General features: G+C 52.4%; 2 long non-coding RNA genes across 3 annotated transcripts; both read left to right on the top strand.

Moving 5' to 3' along the window:
* On the top strand, nucleotides 1–2,353 carry LOC142075078 (uncharacterized). The gene is made up of 4 exons (XR_012670765.1): nucleotides 1–1,103; nucleotides 1,528–1,591; nucleotides 1,976–2,149; nucleotides 2,254–2,353. It is a non-coding gene; the product is annotated as an uncharacterized LOC142075078 (long non-coding RNA).
* A 12,055-nt stretch (nucleotides 2,354–14,408) lies between these two features.
* Nucleotides 14,409–16,521, top strand: LOC142075077 (uncharacterized). 2 transcript variants are annotated; one of them, XR_012670764.1, is made up of 3 exons: nucleotides 14,409–14,592; nucleotides 14,857–14,969; nucleotides 16,124–16,521. It is a non-coding gene; the product is annotated as an uncharacterized LOC142075077 (long non-coding RNA). The 2 variants fall into 2 exon arrangements; XR_012670763.1 differs by having other exon boundaries at nucleotides 14,409–14,737.
* The last annotated feature ends 1,357 nt before the right edge of the window (nucleotides 16,522–17,878 follow it).

The raw sequence follows: 17,878 nt of genomic DNA, 5'->3' as shown, positions 1-17,878 counted from the left end.
GGGTTTTCACCGTTGGCTGGGTGTGACAAACAGGTTCATTTTGTGCCTCCTCTTTTCCCAGCGTCACCTTCTGCGTCACGTGAAGAAAATCCTGCGCGGTTGACGCCGCTTGCTGCTCAGGTAACGGCACGTGTGGGGCCGGGGGAGCGGGGAGAAACATTGGCGCGTTCAAGGACGCTGCAGGTGCTCCGCGTCAAACCCAGGGAAAAGGCAAATTTGTGCCGGTGCAGAAAAGCTGATGAACGGTTGCCGTTAACAGAGCGCGCGTGCCTCGTTCCCGAATCGGTCCCTGGGTAGTTACGAGCGTTTTCCTTTCAGGGAAAAGAATGAGCTTTCGCCTACGATAAATTAAGAGCTGCCTGTGACCTTCTTTAGGGTCAAGTGTTTCTCTTCTGTTTGTTCGTACTGATTTTACGGGCAGGTTGGAAATAGCCTTTTATTTTTACACGCGTAATCGTAATTTGTAGTACTACGTGGTGTCAGGAGAGTGAATTTTGGAGCACCCAGGTACTACTAGAAACGTAATGAACGAGACACGATGGAAACTGATACTTCAACTTGATTTTTACTTGACTTTTTTTTCATTAGAGTGTTGATGGCATGTTGTCCTGTGGCTCCATCCCCATTCTGTTCAGTGGAGTCTTCAATCTAGGACTTTGAAGGAAAAAAGCCCCCCCTTTTGGGGGGGGCTAGTCATTCATGGGATCGAGGCATAGACTTGGCGAGCCGCTTAAGTACGTGATCAGAATTAAAGCCAAATGCCGCTTCGCGTTGCTGCTGTTGGTCTTCGCTTTCATTAGTTTTCCCGCTGCTCCGTCATGGTTGGGAGCTCTGAATCATCCTTTTTTTCACTCCCTAACGCATTTTTCTCCCCAAGGAGAGGCTACGTTTAAAAGCTACTTAGTTTCCTCACAAATGCATTGGTCAGTAAAATGGAGTTAGGATGCTTGGAACCACACAAATGACACCAGTCTTACAGATCTGGACTATTTCTGAACACGTGTTCATCGCGTGCAGATGTCATCGGGATACGGATCATCTGCACTTCGTGCTCTGACGAGACGATCAGCTGAGACAGGGACGAGCTCCAAAAGAAAAGAAAGGTACAACGTCAAAGTTTTGTTTTGTTGTTGGGTTTTGCGGGGTTTTTTTGTGTTTGTGTGTTTTGGGGTTTTTTTTGTTTGTTTTTTTTTTGTTTGGTTGGTTGGTTGTTTGTTTGTTTGTTTTTCCTTAAGAGTGCGACGTTGACTGGTGGCAGCCTGCAGAGCTCTCTTGCTGCCTGACCTCTCTTTTCCTTCTCTGTCACTCCTCTTTCTAGGCAAGTGAGTTCTCGCGAAACTAAAGCTGCCAATGAGCCAAAAAAAAGGCACGGTTGTCTGAAACGTGCAGAAGCTCTAGTGGCCTGTCTCAACAACCGCACCAAAGACGATGCCAAATACTTTCTCCTCCACTCAGCTGTAGCCTTCACAGAAGAGGAAGCTTTGTGCTAAACGTTGTTTGTTTTTTTTTTCCCTTTCCTCTCAGCAGAACGTCAACTGCCGTGAAAGTACGAGACAGGTGGAAAGGATCCCTAGTGGTCTGCAAGTACGAGGTAGGCCTGTGACATGTGTCTGCGTTTTTCCTAAGGTGCTCGTAGCACGGACTTTACAGTTAACACGAGGAACGTGGCAGCTCTCCTTCTATATGATTTTTTAACGTGAAATATTTTAACGCAAATACTAAAAATAAAGGAGGTCTGTTCTGGAGCGTGGTACGCCTCTGCAAAGCTTGCTTCCCTCCGTCTGTTTTCTCTTCCTGCAAGCACGCTCTTCTGTTTCTGTGCGCTTGCTAGGAAAGGGTGCTGTGAAAATAACGTTGGACTAGAAGAGGAAAGGAACCGTTTGTAAGAGCTGGGATGTTCGGGAGAAACAGGCTTTGTTTTCACGATAAAAGCTGTATGCTTTTTCAGTCAGTCGGTGTTTAAAATGCCTTACAGGAGCACTCGAACACCTTACTGAGATGCTAGCATCTGTGCTAAAAGCAATCAAGGTCAAAGAAGCGGCGTGGACAACACGGGACAAATCGGCGTCGCTTCGGTGCGCTTTCCAGGCTTTCCCGAGAAGCGGTAGCAGCCTCGTAACTAGCGACAGAGAGTCCTGATGTGGTTTTGGTGAGTTACTGCTTCTATCGCGTCCTTTTTCCTAACCTGCAGCGCGTAATTTTGACTTTGGTTGGAAAGAGATTTTCCAGAATGGAAATCTTTCTCGTTCAAAGGAGTCGCCTTTTACGAACTTCCCATCAGAATGGATCTTCAGAGATGACGTGCTCGGCAGTAGAAGTCATCCGCAAGGAGACTTTTCGCGCTCTCTCTGGGAAAAAAAAAAAAAGGGGTAGGTCGATTTCCTTGCACAGACCCAAGCGCAGCACGTCTTCCGATAGTCGACGTACGGCTGATCTTTGGTTCTCGGGTGTAACGGTCGAGAGATCGTAAAGACGCGTTCCTCCGCACGCTCGGGTACGGCCGACAGCGTTAGCAAACTTGCCGGTCCTTTTTGGTAGCCTGATGTATTGCAGCACCGGGGATTTGATATTCCCCACCGCCTGCCCCCCCCCCCCAAAAAAAAAGTAAAACCGTATGGGAGATCTCTTATCTCACTGATTTTTCTATCGTAAACGAAATTTTAAAAAGAAAGTGAAAATTGTATAACTTCCAAACTGGCTTGCGTTGTTTAAACTGCAACTGCCAAAGAGCTGTAGCGTATAATTTATTAGGTGTGCTTAAGCAGTTAGGTAGTTGCTCTAAACGTTTAAAAAGAGAGGCAACTGATGGGGTTTTTTTCCCGATCTTTTGGCAGAGCGCTCTGAAGTCCTTTATTTCTGCCTCGCTTTCAGTGGCGCGTTTCCCCGGCAGTTGGGTAGCATCGGTCTCGGCGCAGCTGGCCAGGCGTCCCTCCTAGTCATGTGACGCACGCAAAACCCCTGGTCAAACGATAGCTGTGTAGTTTGGAGGTAGATAATTTAACGGTATGAATTCACAGCTACGCAATTTCAATTAACGCAAAAGGAAAATCAAATATTTTTATAGTATAAGCCTTCTCGTCGTACGTCTGTAAGCGTACGCACGCCTTTTTAGCATAAAATGAATTGCTGAGATTTGTTCTTTCTTTTTCATTTTACTCTTCAAAGTTTTACGCTTCGCTTTCAGCTTTATCGGCCAAGCGAGCGAGATGCGCAGCAGCAGCAGCAGCAGCAGCAGCAGCAGCGCCAGGGCTGGAGCTGTGGCGGCGGATCCGTGAGCGTAGATGCCGATTACGGCGCGCCCTTGTCCTGCAGCCTCACGGGGTTATCTCCCGGCAGCGGTGCTGTAAGGAAGGGACGAGGCGTTTTCCGACACCAGCGAGAGCGTTTACTTTTCTGCGAAGGACGCGTTCAGAATCGCGTCAATTAGTCCTCACGCGGATTTTAAGCGTTCGAATCGCTCGAGCTTTTAAAGGCCGCGTTGTATTTCGAGCTGACCCGTTTGCCTGGCACCCTCCTTTAGCTCGACTGCTGCCCTCTCCCTTGTCCTGACCGAATTCCTCTGCTGCCTTCGGTGCTGTTTTTTTTAACGTGCTGAAATAGATCCGTTGGGATTTTTGTTTTTCAGATGCCGCGCTGTAAGCGTCCCGTGGTGCTCAGGAGAGACCCCCGGCCCGGGTTTGCCTGCCGGTCGTTGGGCGTGCTGAGGGTAAGGGGCCGGCTGCCAGCCTGCGGGACGGGGGCTGAGGGGGGGCTGCAAGCGTTTGGGGGGGCCGCCCCTCCTTTATCTTTCTAGCAGAGCCCCCCTTTTTGGCGGGGGTGCGTGCGTACATACGCCAACGGCATTATTAAAGTAACGAGCTGCCGGTTGGGGCCGTTTCCCTCATGTTGTGCCTTTTTGGGGGCTGAATAAAAAGGGGGGGTTGGGGGCCTGGAGGGGTGATGATGTCATTTGGGGCACCCCAACATCACTGGCGGGCTGATGATGCCGTGGAGGAGCAGGTGAGTGGGGAATGGGGGGCCATGGGGGGTCCCCCCCCCCCACAAAGGGGGTCACAGCCCAAAAGTGCCTGATAATTCCTGGGGGGGTTCAAAAATTTTTAAAAACTCTAAATCTATCTGTGAGGCCTCGAAATAGAGAAAAATCTCTCCTTGTTCTATATATTGAAAAATAATATTCCTTTATATGTATACAAGGATTTCAAAATAGGAACCTATATCCGCCCTATTATCTAAAGGATTTTAGAGCATAAAAAAATCCGGAAGACGTATATAGGGTTTTAAAATACAAAAAGAACTCCCGTCTATATAAATTAAAAAAGAAAGCACTTCCAAACGCAAAAGGGATGATATATTTCATGTATGAAGGAATTGAAAATAGAAAAAAGTCTGAATAGATACCGCTGTCTACACTTACTACGTGTTACATAGAGAGCCTAAATAGGCATTATATGTAATCTAAGAGATGATCTATAAGTGCAAATAGATATCTAAGTCTAAAATCTAAGTCTATAAAGAGATAAGTGTAAATATACGTAAGTGTAAATAGAGAAGTCTATAAAGACATTGAAGTGTCAAAATATGTAAGTCGACAGATATCTAGTCTGAGCAGGTATTATATATAATGAGTGGGAAATCGGGGGGTATAAGTGAAACATAAATATATTCACTAAATATATAGAGAGAGAGGTATGTGTAAATACGTTAAGCGTAAACGTCTATGATAGATAAGGTTTTTAAAATGCAAAGAAACCCTGTTTATAGAAAGGATTTAAAAACTCTTCACCCCCCCCACCCCCCCGAACCACCTCTCTGTTGAAGATCCAAAAGCGCTTTCAAAAGCTGCCTCTTCCCTGTTCTCTTTTTCCGTCTTTTCCCATCCTGATTGGGCGCCGGTCCCCCCAACAGGGACTTTCCCCTGCAGGGCCGTGCACACAGAGCGGGACCTGCCGCCGTGGCCTAAAAACACCACAAAACCCCTAATTCGGGGCCTGCAAGGGGCTGGGAAAAAGAAAACCCGCATTTTTGGGGGAAAAATACCCAACTTGGAGCTCCCGGGAAAGCCAAATCCACCAGGATTTGGGCAGCCGGAAAGCAAAAAAACCCCCATTTTCATGCACAAAACGAAAAAGCAAAAATCACCAAGTTTTGTTGTGAAAAAGCGTTGAAAAACCTCCCAGTGGAATATTTTGGAAAAGGAAAAAACCCCAGCTTTGATATTATACAAAAGCAAAAAAACCCCCGATTTGGGGAAGCTTTGGGGTGAAACACCAGCCATTTGAGGGGCCCGGACCCCTGGGGTGCTGCCTGCCCCACCAACCTGCCCGTTGCCCCCCGCCCAAACTCTGGCACCCCCCTCCCGCTCCCCCGCCCCCCACTCCCACCCCGCTCTCCCTCCTCCTGCGTTTTGGGTTTGTGCTGAGAACGGCGTCGGTGACGCGGGGCTGCGTGAGTTCCCGCTGCGCAGCGCTTGCACGGCGCCGGGGGCTGTGCTGCTTCTCGCCCTGCCCTGCCGGCGAGCGGGCTGGGGGTGCGCGAGGGCCTGGGAGGGGGCACCGCTGGGAGAGCTGACCCCGGCGGACCCAGGGGATGTTCCAGACCCTGTGACGTCAGGAAATAAAACTCGGGGGGGAGGTCGGCGGGGGGGCCGCTGCTGGGCTGCGGCTCGCTGGGCGGGCATCGGGCGGTTGGCGGCGAGCCGTTGTTTTCATTTGTACCGCTTGTCTGTCTGGGGTTTTTCTCTCTGTTGTTTGGGGTTTTTTTTTTTCCCCCCTTTTCCTTACGAGTGGGGTGTTTTCACTTTTGCCCTTCCAATTCTCTCCCCCCTCCCGCTGAGGGGGCAGCGAGGGAGCGGTTGTGTGGTGCTGAGTTGCCGGCTGGGATTCAACCCCGGCACAAGGTGAGTGGCAAGCCCTGCCTGGCTAAACGCTTTAGGCTCCCCGCGTTATTCCTGCCATCTTGCGAGGCCCTCCTTGTTCTTTCCTGCTGCTTTCAAGTGCCTTGTGCTCCAGCAGCAGGCTGGGAAGGAGGGTTGTGGCAGGAGCGGCGGCTCCCTGTGACTCCTCCTCGGGCTGCGAGCTTCGCCCCGCGTGTGGGCTGCCGAGGATCGTGGGCTCTGCAGGGGCCACAGGCAGCCCGCAGAGCTTGAGGCTGAGCCGTTCCTTTCCCCCTCTGAGCATCTGGGGAGGGGGAGTGGGGGGGCTGCGGACCCCCGAGGGGGCCGAGGAGTGGGGCTGTGCATCCCGGGGGGGCCGGGGAGTGGGGCTGGGGGGGGGCTGCGAGCCCTAGGGGGTCGGGGAGAGGGGCTGGAGGACTTCCGGACCATAGAGACCAGACCAGAGAGTATAGCTGGAGGACTCCCGGACCATAGAGATGGCGGACTCCCGGACCAGAGAGTACACCTGGAGGACTTCCGGACCATAGAGACGGAGGTCCAGACGCATAGAATGTACCCGGGGGACTTCCGCACCATAGAGGAAAATGTCCGGCCTAGAGAGTACAGCTGGAGGACTTCTGGACCATCGAGGCGGTCGTCCGGAGCGGAGAGTGCACGTGGGGAACTTGCGGACCATAGAGAGCAAAGTCCGGCCTAGAGAGTACCCCCTGGAGGACTGCCGGACCATAGAGAGCAAAGTCCGGCCTAGAGAGTACACCCTGGAGGACTGCCGGACCATAGAGAGCAAAGTCCGGCCTAGAGAGTACCCCTGGAGGACTGCCGGACCATAGAGAGCAAAGTCCGGCCTAGAGAGTACCCCTGGAGGACTGCCGGACCATAGAGAGCAAAGTCCGGCCTAGAGAGTACCCCTGGAGGACTGCCGGACCATAGAGAGCAAAGTCCGGCCTAGAGAGTACCCCTGGAGGACTGCCGGACCATAGAGAGCGAAGTCTGGACCAGAGAGTACCCCTGGAGGACTGCCGGACCATAGAGAGCGAAGTCTGGACCAGAGAGTACCCCTGGAGGACTGCCGGACCATAGAGAGCGAAGTCTGGACCAGAGAGTACCCCTGGAGGACTGCCGGACCATAGAGAGCGAAGTCTGGCCTAGAGAGTACCCCTGGAGGACTGCCGGACCATAGAGAGCAAAGTTCGGCCTAGAGAGTACACCTGGAGGACTCCCGGACCATAGAGACGGACGTCCAGACCAGAGAGTACACCTGGAGGACTCCCGGACCATCGAGATCAAGGTCCCCCAAGAGCTGGGGAGTGGGGCTGTGGGTCCTGGCGGGACTTGAGAGTGGGGCTCCCAGGGGGCTGGAAAATGGTGTGGTCGGGTGCTGTGAGCTCCGGGGGTCCTGGGGCTGGGAAGTGCTTGCAAACGCTGGGGAGGGGCTGCGAGCCGTGCGCATGCGCGGTCCCGGGGCGCTGTGCGCATGCGCGGTCCCGGGGCGCTGTGCGCATGCGCGGTCCCGGGGCGCTGTGCGCATGCGCGGTGCCTTGGCGCCGACTACAACTCCCGGCGTGCCTCGCGCGGGCGGTCCGGTGGAGCCGCGCGCTGATTGGTTGCGGACGGTATTTCCACGGGGCGCCGTGCGCATGCGCGGTCCCGGGGCGCCGACTACAACTCCCGGCGTGCCTCGCGCGGGCGGTCCGGTGGAGCCGCGCGCTGATTGGTTGCGGACGGTATTTCAACGGGGCGCGCGGCGGGCGTTGCACCGAGGCGGCGGCGCAGCGTGAGTGTGAGGAGCCGCGGGCCCGGGGAGCCGGGCTGTGGCGGCGGCGGCGGCGGCGGCGGCGGCGGCGGCGGGGGGGGGGGCGGTTCTGCAGGCTCTGGGGACAGGGGCTGGGGGGGGCTCCAGGCGGGGGAGGGCCTGTGAGCATCTGGGGAGTGGGGAGTTGGGGGGGGGGCTGCGTGCCCTAGGGGGGCCGCGCAGTGGGCCGGGCCGGGGCGGGAGGGGCGGGGCGCTTTGTGCAAACAGATCCTCCCTGCGAGTCCCCACTGTCGCCCCGTGGGGCCGGGGACCCCCCAGCCCTCCCTGCAGGCAGACTGGGGGCTTCGCGGGCCGAGTCGAGGGAGGAGCTGCTGGAGAGAGGGCTTAGAAACGGCCTTCTGCCCCCGAAACTGCTGGAGCGTTTGAAGGGGAGGGACAGGTCCACCCCAGGGCTGTTCCAGGAGCAAAAGCTGGTCCCAGCCAGCTCGCCTCTGCTCCCCCGGCACCGGGATCGGACCTTTCAGCCCCGTTCCCGAGGGCTGAAGTGAGGTGGGGGTCCCCCGGCTCTCCCCGGGGGGCAGGCGGCAGCACGAGGCGGCGGTGTCTCCCCGGTACCTGGCAAAGGGGGGCGAAACCGGCCGGCTGGAGCTCCGGGGGTGCACAGCCCGGCCCCGCACGGCAGAATCCTTCCCTGGGTTTTCACCGTTGGCTGGGTGTGACAAACAGGTTCATTTTGTGCCTCCTCTTTTCCCAGCGTCACCTTCTGCGTCACGCGAGGAAAATCCTGCGCGGTTGACGCCGCTTGCTGCTCAGGTAACGGCACGTGTGGGGCCGGGGGAGCGGGGAGAAACATTGGCGCGTTCAAGGACGCTGCAGGTGCTCCGCGTCAAACCCAGGGAAAAGGCAAATTTGTGCCGGTGCAGAAAAGCTGATGAACAGTTGCCGTTAACAGAGCGCGCGTGCCTCGTTCCCGAATCGGTCCCTGGGTAGTTACGAGCGTTTTCCTTTCAGGGAAAAGAATGAGCTTTCGCCTACGATAAATTAAGAGCTGCCTGTGACCTTCTTTAGGGTCAAGTGTTTCTCTTCTGTTTGTTCGTACTGATTTTACGGGCAGGTTGGAAAGAGCCTTTTATTTTTACCTGCGTAACTCAATTTGTAGTACTACGTGGTGTCAGGAGAGTGAATTTTGGAGCACCCAGGTACTACTAGAAACGTAATGAATGAGACACGATGGAAGCTGATATTTCAACTTGATTTTTACGTGATTTTTTTTTCATTAGAGCGTCGATGGCACGTTGTCCTGTGGCTCAATCCACATTCTGTTCAGTGGAGTCTTCAATCTAGCACTTTGAAGGACAAAAGTTGGTCCTTCCAAAAAAGGGCTAGTCATTCATAGGATCGAGGCATAGACTTGGCGAGCCGCTTAAGTACGTGATCAGAATTAAAGCCAAATGCCGCTTCGCGTTGCTGCTGTCGGTCTTCGCTTTCATTAGTTTTCCCGCTGCTCCGTCATGGTTGGGAGCTCTGAATCATCCTTTTTTTCACTCCCTAACGCATTTTTCTCCCCAAGGAGAGGCTACGTTTAAAAGCTACTTAGTTTCCTCACAAATGCATTGGTCAGTAAAATGGAGTTATGATGCTTGGAACCACACAAATGACACCAGTCTTACAGATCTGGACTATTTCTGAACACGTGTTCATCGCGTGCAGATGTCATCGGGATACGGATCATCTGCACTTCGTGCTCTGTCGAGACGATCAGCTGAGACAGGGACGAGCTCCAAAAGAAAAGAAAGGTACAACGTCAAAGTTTTGTTTTGTTGTTGGTTTTTGTGTTTGTGTGTTTTGGGGTTTTTTTTGTTTGGTTTTTTGTTTGTTTGTTTGTTTGTTTGTTTTTCCTTAAGAGTGCGATGTTGACTGGTGGCAGCCTGCAGAGCTCTCTTGCTGCCTGACCTCTCCTTTCCTTCTCTGTCACTCCTCTTTCGTGGCTGTCATTTTCACTCGGGTAGTTTTAGAAGAGCGATTTAGTTCCTCGCCTGTGTAAACGCGCTGGTAATAGCTGGAAGGTAAATGCTTGAACCAGTAGCGAATAACTTGGTTACAAGTAGAATTTCTGAAGGAAGAACAACGACAACAGGAAGCAAGTAGCGAGTTACCCCAGATTTGCGTGCGTCAAACACGTCAAAGTCTTACTGCCAAGCGTTGTTTGGCAACGTGCTCCAAATGTTTTAAAACAACTGCGGTTTTCAAAGATCTCGACTGTTTGGAGAAACGGCCTGGAAAAAAGGATTCCTCTTTCGCAGCGAGTTTGCGAGGACGGATGGGTTGCCGTACTCTTTAACAAAAATACTCAACTTGGGACGTATCGGGTGAGGAAATCGCGGCTCTACTTAGGCTTGAGAAAACGTACGTAGGTACCTGTGCCCGTCACCTGCGCGTCTCTAGGAAAGTGAGTTCTAGCGAAACTAAAGCTGCCGATGAGCCAAAAAAAAGGCACGGTTGTCTAAAACGTGCAGAAGTTCTAGTGGCCTGTCTCAACAACTGCACCAAAGACGATGCCAAATACTTTCTCCTCCACTCAGTTGTTCTCTTCACGGCAAAGGAAGCTTTGTGCTAAACGTTGTTTGGTTTTTTTTTCCTTTCCTCTCAGCAGAACGTCAACTGCCGTGAAAGTACGAGACAGGTGGAAAGGATCCCTAGTGGTCTGCAAGTACAAGGTAGGCCTGTGATACGTGTCTGCATTTTTCCTAAGGTGCTTGTAGCACGGACTTTACAGTTAACACGAGGAACGTGGCAGCTCTCCTTCTATGTGATTTTTTAATGTGAAATATTTTAACGCGAATACTAAAAATAAAGGAGGTCTGTTCTGGAGCGTGGTACGCCTATGCAAAGCTTGCTGCCCTCCGTCTGTTTTCTCTTCCTGCAAGCACGGTCTTCTGTTTCTGTGCGCTTGCTATGAAAGGGTGCTGTGAAAATAACGTTGGACTAGAAGAGGAAAGGAACCGTTTGTAAGAGTTGGGATGTTCGGGAGAAACAGGCTTTGTTTTCACGATAAAAGCTTTAGGCTTTTTCAGTCAGTCAGTGTTTAAAATGCCTTACAGGAGCACTCGAACACCTTACTGAGATGCTAGCATCTGTGCTAAAAGCAATCAAGGTCAAAGAAGAGGCGCGGACAACACGGGACAAATCGGTGTCGCTTCGGTGCGTTTTCCAGGCTTTCCCGAGAAGCGGTAGCAGCCTCGTAACTAGCGACAGAGAGTCCTGATGTGGTTTTGGTGAGTTACTGCTTCTATCGCGTCCTTTTTCCTTAACCTGCAGCGCGTAATTTTGACTTTGGTTGGAAAGAGATTTTCCAGAATGGAAATCTTTCTCGTTCAAAGGAGTTGCCTTTTACGAACTTCCCATCAGAATGGATCTTCAGAGATGACGTGCTCGGCAGTAGAAGTCATCCGCAAGGAGACTTTTCGCTCGCTCTCTCTGGAAAAAAAAAAAAGGGGTAAGCCGATTTCCTTGCACAGACCCAAGCGCAGCACGTCTTCCGATAGTCGACGTACGGCTGATCTTTGGTTCTCGGGTGTAACGGTCGAGAGATCGTAAAGACGCGTTCCTCCGCACGCTCGGCTACGGCCAACAGCGTTAGCAAACCTGCCAGTCCTTTTTGGTAGCCTGATGTATTGCAGCACTGGGGATTTGATATTCCCCACCGCCTGCCCCCACCCCCCCCCCCACCCCCCCCCAAAAAAAAGAGTAAAACCATATGGGAGATCTCTTATCTCACTGATTTTTCTATCGTAAACGAAATTTTAAAAAGAAAGTTAAAATTGTATAACTTCCAAACTGACTTGCGTTGTTTAAACTGCAACTGCCAAATAGCCGTAGCGTATAATTTATTAGGCGTGCTTAAGCAGTTGGGTAGTTGCTCTAAACGTTTCAAAAGAGAGGCAACTGAACGTTACGGGCTTTTTTCCCGATCTTTTGGCAGAGCGCTCTGAAGTCCTTTATTTCTGTCTCGCTTTCGACGGCGCCTTTCCCCGGCAGTTCGGTAGCATCGGTCTCGGCGCCGCTCCTAGTCACGTAACGCACGCAAAACCCCTGGTCAAACGATAGCTGTGTAGTTTGGAGGTAGATAATTTAACGGCATGAATTCACAGCTACGCAATTTCAATTAACGCAAAAGGAAAATGAAATACTTTTACGGTATAAGCCTTCTCATTGTACGTATGCTAAAAAGGTGCGCGTACGTTTACATAAAATGAATTGCTGAGATTTGTTCTTTCTTTTTCATTTTACTCTTCAAAGTTTTACGCTTCACTTTCAGCTTTATCGGCCAAGCGAGCGAGATGCGCAGCAGCAGCAGCAGCGCAAGGGCTGGAGCTGTGGCGGCGGATCCGTGAGCGTAGATGCTGATTACGGCGCGCCCTTGTCCTGCAGCCTCACGGGGTTATCTCCCGGCAGCGGTGCTGTAAGGAAGGGACGAGGCGTTTTCCGACACCAGCGAGAGCGTTTACTTCTCTGCGAAGGACGCGTTCAGAATCGCGTCAATTAGTCCTCACGCGGATTTTAAGCGTTCGAATCGCTCGAGCTTTTAAAGGCCGCGTTGTATTTCGAGCTGACCCGTTGTCGTGGTTTAACCCGGCAGGCAGCCAAATACCACGCAGCCGCTCACTCACTCCCCCCACCCCCAGCGGGACGGGGAGAGAATCGGAAGGGTAAGAGTGAGGAAAAACTCGTGGGTTGAGGTAAAGACAGTTTAATAGAACAGGGAAAAAAAGGGAAAATAACGATGATAATGATAAAATATACAAAATGAGTGATGCACAATGCAGTTGCTCACCACCCGCGCTGACTGATAACCAAGTAGTGATCGGTACTTCCTGGATCACGCCTACCCTTCATATACTGAGCATGACGTCACATGGTATGGAATACCCCGTTGGCCAGCTGGGCTGGCTGTCCTGGCTGTGTTCCCTCCCACCTTGTGTACCTAGCTCAGTCAGTAGGCAGGGCACTTAGCAACAACTGAAGACATCAGGGTGTTATCAACATTCTCCTCCTACTAAATCCAAAACACAGCACTAGGAAGAAATTTAACCCTATCCCAGCCGAAACCAGGACACCCGTTTGCCTGGCACCCTCCTTTAGCTCGACTGCTACCCTCTCCCTTGTCCTGACCGAATTCCTCTGCTGCCTTCGGTGCTGTTTTTTTTAACGTGCTGAAATATCCGTTGGGATTTTTGTTTTTCAGATGCCTCGCTGTAAGCGTCCCGTGGTGCTCAGGAGAGACCCCCGGCCCAGGTTTGCCTCCCGGTCGTTGGGCGTGCTGAGGGTAAGGGGCCGGCTGCCAGCCTGCGGGACGGGGGCTAAGGGGGGGCTGCAAGCGTTTGGGGGGGCTGCCCCTCCTTTATCTTTCTAGCGGAGCCCCCCTTTTTGGCGGGGGTGCGTGCGTACATACGCCAACGGCATTATTGACGTAACGAGCCGCCGGTTGGGGCCGTTTCCCTCCTGTTGTGCTTTTTTGGGGGCTGAATAAAAAGGGGGGTTTGGGGGCCTGGAGGGGTGATGATGTCATTTGGGGCACCCCAACATCACCGGCGGGCTGATGATGCCGTGGAGGAGCAGGTGAGTGGGGAATGGGGGGTCATGGGGGGTCCTCTTTCTCTCTCTCCTTACTTATTTCGTTCATTCCATTTCTCTCTCGATCTATCTGTTCTGCTCCGTGCTCATAATTTTCTCTCTGTTTTCCTCTGTTCTGCTCCCTGACCCTGTTTCTCTTTTGCCATGTCCCTGCAGGGCTCCTCATTGCTTTTTTATCAACTGATCCATCTCACTGTCCTGTTTCCTGTATCTTCCTTTCTCTGCTCCTCGGTCCTTCTTCCTCATTTTACTTTTTTCTTTCTATTCCTGTGTCCTGTTCCCCTTCACTGTATTTTCGTTCTCTGTATCTGCTTCTCCAGTAACGATTGCCGAGTTGTCTCGGTACAGGCACCAAGCCCCGGAGCAGACTCGCTCCTGGAACTTAAACGCATTAACGAATAAACACTTGCTGTGTCCTTTGCTTTCATGGCTGTGCCTGTAGTCCTTTGTACATGGTGAGTGACTGTCAGAGTCCAGGGGAGCAGGCTAAATAGCGGGTGTGAGGGGCCATGGCTGCAGCTGCGGGCTGGGGCTGGAGGATCTCCAGGGGGGGCCAGTGAGGCTGATGGTGATGGTCCCTCTATGTCAAAGGGCTGTAGCCCCAGGGGATGGTGCTGCTGGGGCACGCATGCCTAAGCGTGCCGATGAGCCGCACATTTCTGATGCACCGGTGCAACAGGCTGACGGTCAGTTGGAGTCAGGCCCCCTCAGGGCTGCTTCCAGGGATTTTCTGAGAGCCGGTGGAGAGGAAGCAGGAAGAGGCGCAGGAGATGGCTGCCCCCACCCCTCTGGGTACCCGGAGGCCTTCCCACCCCCTGGAAAAGGTGCCGGGTGCTTCCCCAACTCAAGAAAACTCCTCCAGCCCTGCTCACCCCCTGCAGCTGTCTCCAGCTCCAGCACCTCCCTTGAAGCCTGTCCCGTAGCCACAGACTTGCCCCCAAACCCTGTCCTCACGGCAGCAAGCTGGCCCTTGAATATGCTTTATTCTTCATAAATGCAGGTGCCATTAGCATCAGTTCGGGGAAAGAGCGGTGTCTCCAGGAGCTCCTGCAGAAGGAGGGGTTCCTGCCTGAGGAGAGCTGCAGTCATCACTGTGCATAACAGTTGCTTGCTCTTTCCCTCTCCCAGAGGCAGCACCAAGGACTCGGTCGTCGGTTCCTCTCTGGGGATGTTGTTGATTGCGTCTGGCTCAGGTTTGCATGGGTCGCCTTTGGCCTCATTCTCCTAGCGGCATGGGCGAAAAGGGACAGCTGGACGCTTACTGGCTGTGGGCAGGAGCTGCTGCGGCTGAAGCTGGAGAGGCCAGAAAAAGGTGAAGCAGCTGAAGAATAAAATAAAAAGGATCCAGCTGGCAGCTGCCTCCAACTACAGGCAGGAGCCAGCCTGCCTCACCAGGTGAGGGAGGATCCCTTTTAGCGTAGTCCTCGGCAGATCCGATCACCAATGTGCACCGCACGGTATGTCTGTACGCGTAACCGAAAGCACGCTACAGCCACGCAGAGTGTGGGCGTGTGAGGCTATGTATCTGGTAAGCCTCGTATTGCAAGAGCTGTGAGACACTGATTTATTCTCTCAGGTGGATGACAGTCAAGCGACCGCAGCTACGGAGGAGGAAGGAGACAGAGAGGGAGAGATGAAGATGCGTCTGAACTGAGAAATTCTCCAGCAGCTCTGAGAGCGGGAGCTGCGGTGAGTCCTGGAGCCTCGAGGCCGTGTAGTTCCTCTTCTGCATCCTGGTCCCTCCCTGCCCCCCCGTTCTCTTTCTCTTACTGCGGTCATTTTTTTTTTCTTCTCTGCACCTCTCCCTCTCTCGTTCTCCAGGTCTCCCTCTTTATCTATCATTCTACTTTTCCGGTTTCTTTTTTTCTCTGCGCTTCTATCCTGTTCCTTGTCCCTCTTTTTCATCCTCTGTCTCTGTCCTGCAGTCCATCATTAGTTTTGTCTTTCTCCATCTATCTATCTGTCTTCCTATCCCAATTTCTTATATTTCTCCCCGTCTGCCCGTTAGCCCTTCACAGTTCCTACCCCCCCCACCTCTGTCTGTCTCCATGTCCCTATTTTTTAATTCCCCTCTCTCTGCCCTGTATTCTAGATAAATTTTTCGTTTCTTAGATTCTCTTGTTCCTATGTTTTCATTTCTTCCCTGTCTATCCCATGGCCATTTTTGTCTGTATCGTTCTTTCTCTGTCTGGCTCCCTGTTCCTATTCTTTAATTCCTCTGTCTCTCCCTTTCAGCTCATCGAGTTTTTTTGGTATTTCTGTTTATCTCTGTCCATATCACAGTCACCTTCTTTAAATCCTCCCTCTCTGCCCTGTGGCCCATCACTATTCTTTGTTTTTATCCATCTCTGTCTGTCTGGTTCCCTGTCATTTCACCCTCTCGGGCCTGTAGCCCATCGCTAATTTTTTTCCTCTGTGCCTCTCTCTGTGGGTACCTTTCCCTATTTTTCAATCCCCCTTCTCTGCCCTGTAGCCGATCGCTGTTGTCTTGGGTTTACGCGGTAAGGTTTTGTTAGCTGGGGTGGGGCAGGGGCTGGTTCTGTGAGAAGGGACCAGGAGGCGCCCCCATGTCGGGCACAGCCAGTTCCGTCTCTGAGACGGATCTGCTGCCAATCAAAGCTGAGCCCATCAGCAACGCTGGTAACGCCTCTGTGATGGACGTTTAAGAAGGGCTAAAAAATGCTGTGCAGAAGCTGCGATAGAGGAAATGTGAGTGTTAAAGAGCCCTGCAGACATCAAGGTCAGTGAAGAAGGAGGGGGAGGAGGTACTCCAGGCACCGGAGCAGAGATTCCCCTGCAGCCTGTGGTCGAAGAACACGCTGACGCAGGTTGTTCTCCTGCAGCCCGTGGAGGTCCACGGTGCAGCAGGCGTGCATGTGCAGCCCATGGAGGACCCCATGCCGCAGCGGGTGGATGTGCCCGAAGGAAGCTGTGACCCCGTGGAGAGCTAGCGCTGGAATGGGCTTCTATCAGCACTTGTGGCCCCGTGGGAGGGACCCTACGCTGGAGCAGAAAAAGAGCGTGAGGAGCAAGGAGTGGCAGAGATGACGTGCGGTGAACTGCTCAGAACCCTCGCTCCCTGTCCCCCTGCATTGCTCGGGGGGAGGGTGTAGAGAAGTCGGGAGCGAAGATGAGCTTAGGAAAAAAGAATAGGGTGGGGGGAAGGTGTTTTTTAGATGTTCTTATTTCTCTTTATCCTACTCTGATTTTGATTGACAATAAATTAAATTAATTTCCCCAAGTCGAGTCTGTTCTGCCTGTGATAGTAATTGGTAAATGACCTCTTTGTCCTTATTTCAACCTACAAGCTTTTTTGTTGTATTTTCTTCCCCTGTCTTGTTGAGGAGGGGGAGCGATAGAGCGGTTTGGCAGGCGGCCAGCCACAGTCAACCCACCACAGTTTTCTTTTATCAGCGTCTGTGTCCCTATTTTTTAATTCTTCCCTATGTTTCTTTTACCCCATTGCTCTTGAAACTTTAACCTCTCCATCCCTATCTTTTTAATTCTTGCGTATGTTTCTCCAACACAGTCGCTTTTGAAATTTTCTTGCTACCTTTCCCCCTCTCAGTCTCCCTGACCTAATTTTAATTTCTTGCTGGTTTCCTGCACACCATTGCTTTCTAAATTTTCTTTCTACAACTCCCTCTATCCATTTCTTTGTTTATAATTCTTCCTTTTCTGTCCTGTATCCTGTTGCTTTCTGCACTTTCTTTCTACATCTCCCTGCCCCTATTTGTTAGTTCTTGCCTATCTTTCTTGTACCCAGTTGCTTTTTGAAAGTTTCTTTCCACATCTACCTTTGTCTGGCTCCCTGTTTCTATTTTTTATTTCTTGATAATGTTTTTTTTCCCCTATCACTTTAGAATTTTTCCCCGTCCCTTGTCTTGTCTCTGTTTTGTCCCGCTGGTTCCTTCCGCCTCTCTCCCCCACTCCCTGTCTCTCTTATTTTTCCCTCCCTCTCTCTGTCCCTGTTGTTTTCTGCAATCTCTCTGCTCTCCTCTCTCTACACAATTGTCCTACTCCCCACCCCTCTCTTTTTCGCAGTGTCCTGTTTTCTGGCTCCCTGTACCACACCTCTTCTCTATGTTCTTCTGTCCTTCCTCCTGCTTTTCTCTTCCCTTTTCTTCCTCTTTCCCGCTGCATTTGCACACCGAGCCTTGCAGCCAATTCACTGCTGGGATTTCTTACGTGCATTAACAAATAAGCTTTTCCTGGCCTTCTCTGTGCCCCTGGATATGTTTGCAGCCCCTGGGGCAGGGCTCGTGGCTGTGGACAGGTGCAGGGGAGAGGGTGATGTGCTGTGGCACTTTGCCAATGGCCCCTGCTCCCGATGGGCTCCAGCTGGGGCTGGGGCAGCCTAGGTGTGGCCAGTGAGGCCAAGAATGGGCTGGGCTAAGGGCCTCTCGCTGTAAAGGGGGCTGCCTGGGCATGCCTGCCCGAGGGAGCCGACGAAGGGAAAACTGGCTGTGGAGGGAATCCGAGGGGGTCCCAGAGGCAGCTGCCTCCAGCAACGAATGGCCAGTGGCGAGAAAGGATCCCGCCAAGCCGCTCTCGACAGAGCAGACGCCAGCATACGGTGCTGGGAGCTCGTTGTCTCC

The sequence above is a fragment of the Calonectris borealis genome, chromosome W (assembly GCF_964195595.1).
Source record: "Calonectris borealis chromosome W, bCalBor7.hap1.2, whole genome shotgun sequence".
Taxonomy (NCBI): domain Eukaryota; kingdom Metazoa; phylum Chordata; class Aves; order Procellariiformes; family Procellariidae; genus Calonectris; species Calonectris borealis.
This window is presented reverse-complemented; position numbering and strand designations above follow the sequence as displayed.